The sequence below is a fragment of the Protopterus annectens genome, chromosome 4.part0 (assembly GCF_019279795.1).
Source record: "Protopterus annectens isolate FY-2018-M chromosome 4.part0, PAN1.0, whole genome shotgun sequence".
Lineage (NCBI taxonomy): Eukaryota > Metazoa > Chordata > Ceratodontiformes > Protopteridae > Protopterus > Protopterus annectens.
Genome location: NC_056733.1, coordinates 268,541,923 through 268,549,257, shown reverse-complemented (window position 1 = coordinate 268,549,257; position 7,335 = coordinate 268,541,923). Strand labels below are relative to the sequence as shown.

Here is a 7,335-nt window from a genome sequence, read left to right as displayed (position 1 = left end):
GTCAGGAGAAGGAGAAACAGTTTTTAGGAAATATTCTGTTTGAAAATGACAAGGATACTATCAACGAATCTTAAAGAATTAATGAAGGCAAAAGGAATCAAATGAGACTTGAGATTTAGAGACAATGCCTGGAATGTTTTTTTTTTTGAAAGAGATCAAATTTAAATGATGAAAAACTCATTAGAAAGATAGACAAAATATGGGGATAGGAGGCTGCATGGTGGGAAGAAAGGGCAGATGAATGACACTTTTTTAAACTGTATATTTTGGTTATTGAAAAAAGTATGGGTAGGCTAGGGATGATGACTGAGTTTATTAAATCTGTATTTTGTGGGAAGTTATATAAATATTGGGAAGAGGCATTAGGAGAAGAAGTTTGAATATTTTGTAGGAGAATGACTCTCACCTGAGGAAGCACTATTTGCATGATAACTTATGATAATAGTTTTTCATTTCTTGGACCTGAGTTTGCTTTGATTTGGACATTTATTTATTTATTTTATTTTATTTTTATTTTAGTTTTTTTTATTATAGTTTTTCATTTCTTGGACCTGAGTTTGCTTTCATTTGGACATTGTAAACTTACTCACCTTAATTCTATATCATCTTTGGAATGCACTTATGTAAGTTAAGGCTGTGAACATTAGTGATGTGGCATTTTAAATATTTTCTTTAATCACTTGGAGGTTGTTTTGACTGCATGTTTGTCTATGATGTTCTAAGCACTTTCTTTTTTCCTTGGGTTTGTTTCGCATTTCTACTATACATATGCTTTCTGTTTACCAATCATAGGCTCTTATCATCTGAAAGCTATATAAGCTGTAATAACTGGAACACAACACAGCAGTATTTGAGGAAAGAAGCATAATATAATTAAATGTTGCTTCCTGCTGAAACTTAAAGCAGGAAAACACGAATATTCCAGGCTTTTATTGCAGGGAAATTGACAATGGGCTTGCCTGCATGGCAGTTGCTCCTCCTCCAGCTCATTTGTACATTTACTATTACTGAATAATTGTAAATCCTAAGAATGTCTTTGCATTTTTTTTTCAAAATTGAGACGACTGTAGATCCACATCCTGTGTTTCTATGCCAATGCATAATTTGTTAGATCTTAATTTGGCTAGGCTACGGTTATTTAATAAAATAAGCATGGTGCGTTAATTTATTTCAACACATTCCTTGTATTACTTTCATCCACAATAGCCATTTGTAGCTAGCTAGCATACAGAAATGAAGACAAGTTAACTTCTGCAGACTTCTATACTCTGTTAAACTACATCAGCTTCTGCAATAGTTATTACTTAAAAGCACATTAGAATGAGTAGTGTCTAGTGTTTGCAGCGTATATGGAATAAAACAAGTTTTTCTATATATGCATGTATTAAACATGGGGGTGTAGGGTCGTCGCTCGTCTGTAATGGCAAACAATCAATGATGTTTTAAAAGAGGCAACAAATGAGTGGTGTTTGTATTTTTAAGCGTTAAGGAGTGGGGTGTAACGCCTTAAAATGTGCAAATTCTTAAAATATATGCTTATATATGTATATATGTATTTATGCCTTACAAAGAGCTGACCGAAGTAGAAAGTGTACATTTCTGGGAAGCGTGAGATAAACTCGAATTGTGGGTACTCCAAAGAAATCTAGTAGCTGCTGCTGTTACACACTATCTCTGAATGAAAACAGCAAAACGAAAGCACTGCAGGTAAGGAAAATACATCCTTAGTGCATCCTCCACAGTACTTTATCCAGGTGAATGCTGTGTTTGCTGTTTTGGAGCAGGATGAAGTAAACTTAACCCTATGACAGAAAAATTGGGAAAGCTGTTGGAATCTCGCCAGAGCACCACCAAGAGACCCCTTTAGTGATGTCACTGGTTGGGTGGAGCTCAGTGTGACAGCAGCGGTGTCATTGGTTCTTCACACATTGTCAGCACAATTAAGCTGCACACTTCGAAAAGCTCAGTCCATGCCGGGCCCGCCCCCTCCCCGCCCCCTATCCCTGGTATTAGAGATACACAAGACAATTTCAAACGCTGATATGTGCGAAGGGTACAGGAATCAAACAAAAGCCCGGAACCCCTAATTGTGGTGGCAAGAATCGTTTACAAAAATATGTTTTCACAGTGGATTTTTTTCTGCTACAAATCTTAATGATTACGCATGTCCTAACTGAAAAAAAGAGCAACGAAATCAAATTCCCTGGCAAAGGTAAGGGACAAAAGGCGTGCTATGCCATAAGGGAATTAATTATTAGTCCGTGTCTTATTTATTCTGCGTCTATGCTTGGAAATGCAGGTGAAATGGGAAGGCGTATTTTTTAAGAAGGAAATATGTAAAAAAGTTATTTACAGGATGTTTTATTATAGCTGGAATGTTGACCCAAACGTGAGTCATGGTATTTTAGTTAAATTTTGACGGACTGGCTTAGGAATCTTTTTAAAATAATTGCATGCCTTCGATATGAATTGGTTCAGAGCATCCCAATCCTAAATAAAACAAGTCTTATGACTGAGAAAGATATTGCCTCTAGAGTAAATTGCTAGATTGTTCTACATGGCAACTATAATGCACAGCAGTGCTGTTTACATATAAATGTGTGCACATACCCTTAACTGGATTATTAGCTATGTAATGCTAGAGCACATTGCATTTCTCTAATGTTTTCTTCTCCTGATGTACTTTACCGCCTACACGTTGCCCGATTTTAATACTTGAGGAATTATCTAAGGAAATAGCGAGAAAGCTCATGAAATGGACTATTGATTGGGGGTGTGATTTAAATACAGATAAATGGAGCACCATGTGTGAAAACACAGCTTTCTTTCCGTAATGGGACACTGTCTGAAATCCACAGATAGGTTTCTCTGCATGTGATATTATTGGTGGCTTGTGGATGTATGGTGTATTAATCAGGAAATGCATGAAAGAGTACACTTTACCTACATTTGTGTCAGTATAGCCATGTGCATTACGAGGAACATATTATTTTTTAACTGCTACATTAGTAAAATAGAACATTTATACCTAACTACTAAAGCAGTAAATCATATATAAATTCTAGGTAGACTCCTTTAAGCACCACCATTAAATGAATTATTTCAAGTCTAGTACAAACATGATAAAGCACAACGTGATGACATTTATATCTCTTCCATGCAAAAGGTGCAGTACATATTCAAGCATTCCACTGATGCATTTTAGTCTTCTTACATTGTCATATTCATTACAACATGATTAATTATCCTCATCATATCCTCCCATAATCTTGATTAATAATATCATAAAAATAGCATATTTATTATTACTTTATTAAAATGAGGCAATATGCATATCCATAGTCCATTCCAAACTCCTTACGTCCCCATACCCTGCAAACAGGCATCCATGCCTGCTATGTTATGAAATGATAACGAAGTGATGAAGCCCCAGCCATCCACCCAGTTGCTCCTATGCCTCTAATCATGTAACAAAATATAAATACTATATAGACAACATTATATTCAGTGTTTACAGCAGTATTACTCTCCAAACTTTTACATTATTATTATTATGATTAATATATAACTCTTTTTTTCTGTGTCCCACCTTCTTTTTGTCACAGATGGTGTGGCTTGGAAGAAACCCGACCCATCCATAATAATGACCATCCATAATAATGACCTAAATATACTGACAGCCCCTATCTCAGTCCTGAGGGCAAACCACCAGTAATCACATTGCAGTCACCATGGCCATATATTCAACTAATGACATCAAATCAACTAAACTTGTGAAGAGGCATTATTATTATTATTATTATTGTTACTACCATAATCAGGACACAATGTGTTCACATTCAAACAAAAATTAAATAAAAAGACTGCAAGCGAGTCATTAACGATGGCAAAAGTACCTAAAGTATTATTATTATCATCATATTGCTATGCATTTAAGTAAAGGCTTCTAGTGTGGAAAATTAAGTATTTGCACTGCATCTTTTAACTATATATATTTAGGATATATGTATATATATATATATATATATATATATATATATATATGTACATATATCACACAACAAAGGGCATTGGAGCTTGGTTTACAAATAAACTTCTTGTTACACCTTTACTTGTCTAAAACCCTTTACTCAACTCAGGCACACATAGATACGCAGCATACATAGGCACATAAATACTCAAAGACAGACAGATACAGATGCAATGCAGTCAGTTATTTGTGAAACAGAAAAACTGTCCCATTGTGTCATATATGAAATGCCAAAAACAGAGTAATACTATAGGTATCCAGGCTGATGAGACTTTTTTCCATTCGTGATATCAGTGCAGTCATCGAGGGTTGCAGTTCATAGAAGATCTCATAATTGTTTTATCTGTTTTAAAATGTAATATGTTTGAGGAATAAAAACACTGTACCAAAATGGAAAAAAGCTAATAATGAGAATGTTTGAGTATGTTTGCATATGTCCATCTTCCTCTATATTATTAAATATAAAGTTCTGCAAGTTAGAAAATTGCTTTCAAAAAAGTTTAAAAAAGAATATTTCTTCCCATTGTTTATAAAAAACAAACCAAAAAAAAACCTCTTTTTTTGTCTTTGGAGTATTTAAGTGCAGTCGCATTATTGTTCTGTATGCAAACAGAAGATAAGTTAACCGCCCATGCTGATTTCAGGCTTTGTAAAACAATTACTGTCTTTTTTCTGATATTTTTTTTTCACAACTGTTTTTGGTGTCTTTCTACTGTCCACTATTAGCCATATTCTGGTGCCTCATCACTGTCCTCAGAGCAAAGTAGGTAGATAAAGTCAGCCTTGTATGGTGTCAGATGGGTTTAGCAGGCTTTTTCTGCATCAGCATAGTTAGTCCTCTCTTGTTTAGTAACATGCAGGTACCCTGAGTGTGTGTGCAATCATTTGCACACTTGTTGCTGCAGACAATATGTGCTTTATGCTTCCTCATTACTTTGTCCATCTAATCTAGAGGCCCTGGTCTCTGAAAATGAATTTAGCCAAGCAGGAAACCTTCTCACCCCCAGAGATATGCAACCATGTGCAAACCCAGGCTAGTTTAGGCAATGGATATATAGATTCATAAGACATTTGAAGGTGATTTAATCTTAGCAGCGTATATACCTTGCCACTCTTCATCTTCAGCTTTGCCCCCTTTCATAAGGAGGGTTAGGCCAGTAAATTATGATGTAAATTTGTGGAGACCCATCCACTCATGCAGGCACTGTTTGAAGTATGGTAGTGAATCTCACTATTTAACCTGCAGGGGAAGTATTTTCCAGTGGTGTGGGAGGAGTTGTGTGGTAGAGCTATCGCTTCACGTGGGCCAGATTCACAACACAGTACATTGGCATCACACACCTGTTTACTTCCAAGAAAAAAACAGGTTTGATGTGCATTTGCAGAAATTATACCCTTAAGTCACTGATCCATTTAAGTAACTAAAATTAGCACTGGTGTCTGTTTCTTTAGATGATGTATGATCACCAATTTTGTTGGAAAGGACATGAGGTGTTTGTATGTGTTTATAACAGTTGCTTAAGTTTCTATGATTTGTCACAGAACAGCATGCTATATTATCGCTGTTTATAAGAGTGTTCATTGGTGTAAAGCGTAGTGTAGCCATACTATAAAAGGTGTGTGATCAGACACAAGGAAACTATTTTCACTGGTGGAGTAGTGAGAAGTCTGGCAGCTAGTGCAAGCAGTTAATGTTCGGTGCTGTTAATGAGCTGCTTCCTGTAGTCAAAGATAAGAGGGCTCAATGATTCCTTCCCGTGTAACTCTGAGCAAGTTACTTAACCAAACAGTTTTCCCAGGTCACCCCTGAAAAAGAACGCTTATTTCTTTTGGACTTTCCAGTTAACAAATAGATACAATAAAGACTGCACATACCTAAAAGTGTTTCTGGGAACACTTTGGAGATGTGTTTTTGCTGTCATCTGTAATCATCTTTGACAGTACTTGCTTTATACAAGGGAATAATTTTAAGAACACTGCCGAGAGAATGAGGAAGACTGAGAGACTGAGAAAGATGTGGAGAAGAAAAGCAGACTACACAATTCTGCAAGATTTTGTTTTAAAGATTTGTAGCTCAGTAGGTTAACAAGGAGTATTATAGAATATTTGTCATACTGTAGCTTTTTCTGGTATAGATAAAGTAGTTTTAGAGAATGCGGGAAGTTCAGAGCTGAAGAAAAACATATGAGGAGTCCACCAAAGCGATAAACAAGACTGATGGTTTGATTGGGGGTCAAGGGATTTGTTTTAAAATTTTCTTTCAAATCTTTTTTTAACATACCACTCTTCGCTTGTACTTACATGCCCGTATGTTAGACTTCTCTTCATAACTAGTAGTCGTGTGATGTGTTGTAAATTCTACGGATTTTATAAGTACTTGACAGTATAAGGCATGCAGTGGATTCATTTATTTATTTAGTCTTTGTTGAGCAAGTTAGTCCCACTTAGCCAGTGGTCTGTTTTCAGGGGAAACCAGAGGAATAAGAAACATTCATTAATGAGCATTTGGATGTGTCCACTGGAGTTCTTTCATACCAAATCATGAAAGAATTATATTTCTGGTAACTGTAGATGTGGAAACTAGTGATAAAATCTGCTGTCCCTGCTGAAAGTGTCCTCTGGAGTCCTTTCATACTAAATCATGAAAGAATTAATATTTCTGGTAATTGTAGATGTGGCTAGTCTTAAAAATGGAAGAGCAGAGTCAGCAAATACTGTGTTTTGCTTATAGCGAGCTTTCAGCACTGAGAACAGATGTTAGCATTAGTTTATTGATTGCGTGGTTTGTTAAATGCAATATGAATATTGGGTGCAATATTCATTTTGCTTTCTTAACTTACATCTTTTTCACTAATGACTCAATGCTACACTTAGATTAATAGTTTTTGACTGATACCATGTAGGATTGAACTTTGCTAAGTGAACAGGAGATTATGAGCAGTAAGTTTGTGATATAACCTTTAACACATTATGGTATGGCACGTCTCACTATGTCATGATTAGTAGTGAATGCACAAAATAATATTTTTTGTTTGTTTTTCACAGGAAAAATAGATGTAGATGATGAATCTGCAGCAGGGCTAGCCACCTGGTGGTGTAAACATTAGCTCTAGATAATTGTCACTGTGGAAGAGACACCCCAACATCATGTGCAATAATATGAAAAAGGAGTTGTGGATGGATGAATGGATGGATGATACTGGCTTATTTTTAATTTTTTTGACTTGATGATTTTGATTACCCATTTTATACCTGCCTTCAGTCATATCAATGTGTCCTTGACCTCCATAAACATGATGGAGAAA

The 7,335-nt window shown here is 35.7% G+C and overlaps 1 protein-coding gene across 2 annotated transcripts in view; it reads left to right on the top strand.

Moving 5' to 3' along the window:
- The first annotated feature begins 1,985 nt into the window (after positions 1–1,985).
- Positions 1,986–7,335, top strand: part of PLPPR1 (phospholipid phosphatase related 1) — a 2,199,975-nt gene continuing 2,194,625 nt past the window's right edge. For both annotated transcript variants that reach the window (XM_044068258.1, XR_006364450.1), the window contains exon 1: positions 1,986–2,212. The gene's annotated coding sequence lies outside the window, so the exon portion shown is untranslated. The remainder of the gene's footprint in view (positions 2,213–7,335) is intronic.